Source organism: Cynocephalus volans, chromosome 3 (assembly GCF_027409185.1).
Source record: "Cynocephalus volans isolate mCynVol1 chromosome 3, mCynVol1.pri, whole genome shotgun sequence".
NCBI lineage: Eukaryota > Metazoa > Chordata > Mammalia > Dermoptera > Cynocephalidae > Cynocephalus > Cynocephalus volans.
This window is the reverse complement of record NC_084462.1, coordinates 160,657,392-160,659,180: the sequence shown is the minus strand read 5'-3', so window position 1 is coordinate 160,659,180 and position 1,789 is coordinate 160,657,392. Positions and strand designations below refer to the sequence as shown.

At 31.2% G+C, this 1,789-nt stretch overlaps 1 non-coding gene across 1 annotated transcript; it reads right to left on the bottom strand.

The window, feature by feature from the left end:
- Positions 1-1,202: 1,202 nt before the first annotated feature.
- Positions 1,203-1,310, bottom strand: LOC134374186 (U6 spliceosomal RNA). The gene has a single exon (XR_010023061.1). It is a non-coding gene; the product is annotated as a U6 spliceosomal RNA (small nuclear RNA).
- Positions 1,311-1,789: the final 479 nt, after the last annotated feature.

Below are 1,789 nucleotides of genomic sequence, written 5' to 3'. Positions count from 1 at the left end.
TTATAAATGTAAGGTATGTGGGAAAGCCTTTGGCTGGCCAAGTTCATTGCAAATGCATGAAAAAGCTCACAATGGGGAAAGACCCTATGACTGTAAACAATGTGGTAAAGCCTTCAGTTTGTCAAAATCTCTCTGACTACATGAAAGAGTTCACACTGAAGAAAAACCTTGTGAATGTAAAACATGTGCTGAAGCTTTCAGTGCTTCCAGTTCCTTTTGAAGGCATAAAAAATTCATACTGGATAAAATTGCTAAATGTAAGGCATGTGAAAAAGCCTTCAGTTAGTCCATATATTGCCAAAGACATGTACAAATGCACACTGGATCGAAACCCTATTGGTTTTAAAAATACAGAAAGTTTTAAATTTAAACAAATACTTAAAAAATCATATGAAAACTCACAGTGCAGTGAAATTCTATAAATGTCAGTCATATGGAAAGCCTAAAGAAAATGAATTCATTTATAATGCTCTAAAAGTTTGCATCATGACAGAAATGTTGTAAAAGTATTAAACGTACTATGTTTTTTTTTTAGAGAGTTCTGTGTATATTTTTGGATAATAGTCCTTTATGGTATATGTCTTTTGCAGATATTTTCTCCCAGATATTTCCTGTGACTTTTCTTTTCATTCTTTTGACATTATCTTTCACACCATGAAAGTTTTTAATCTTAATAAAGTCCAGCTTATCAATTATTTCTTTCATGAACCGTTCCTGTGGTGTTGTGTCTAAAAGTTATCTCCATACCCAAGGGCATCTAGTATTTCTCCTCTGTTATCTTCAATGAGTTTACAGTTTTGCATTTTACATTTGGACCTTTAATTTATTTTGAGTTAATTTTCATGAAGCATGTAAGATCTGTGTCTATATTCTTTTTTTTTTTTTTTTTTTTTTTTGCATGTGGATGTCCAGTTCCAGCGGGTCTATTTCTGGGCTCTGTATTTTGTTCCATTGATCTGTTTGTCTATTCTTTCACCAATACTATCCTGATTACTTTTATAGTAAGTCTTGAGGTCAGGTAATGTTAGTCCTCTGACTCTATATTTCTTCAATATCGTGTTAGCTATTGTGGATCTTTTGCTTCCTCATAAAAGCTTTAGAATCAGTTTGTTAATATCCACAAAATAACTTGCTGGGATTTGATTGGGATTGACTTGAATCTATAGATAATGTGGGGAAGAACTGACATCTTTTTTTTTTTTTTTTTAATGGAACACTTCACAAATTTGTGTGTCATCCTTGCGCAGGGGCCATGCTAATCTTCAGTGTATCATTTACAATTTTAGTATATGTGCTGCCAAAGAGAGCACAGAACTGACATCTTGACAATATTGAATCTTCCTATCCATGAATATTAAATATCTCTCCATTTATTTAGTTCTTCTTTGATAGCTTTTATTAGAGTTTTGTAGTTTTTCTCATAAAAACTTATACTTATTTTGTTAGATTTATACTTAAGTATTTCATTTTGGGGTGCAATGATATTGTGTTTTTAATTCCAAAGTCCCCTTGTTTATTGCTGGTATATAAGAAAGTGATTGACTTTTTTTATGTTAACCTTACAAGGGCACTTCAAAAAGTTCATGGAAAAATAGAATTGAAAGATAATACAGATCTTTCCATGAACTTTTTGAAGTACCCTCACATATCCTTCAACCTTGCTTTAATTGCCTATTATTTCCTAAGGATTTTTGTTTATTTGTTTTATTATTTTAGATATTCTAAATAGACAATTAAATCATCTGTGAACAAAGACAGTTTTATTTTTTCCTTTCTTATCTGTATACTT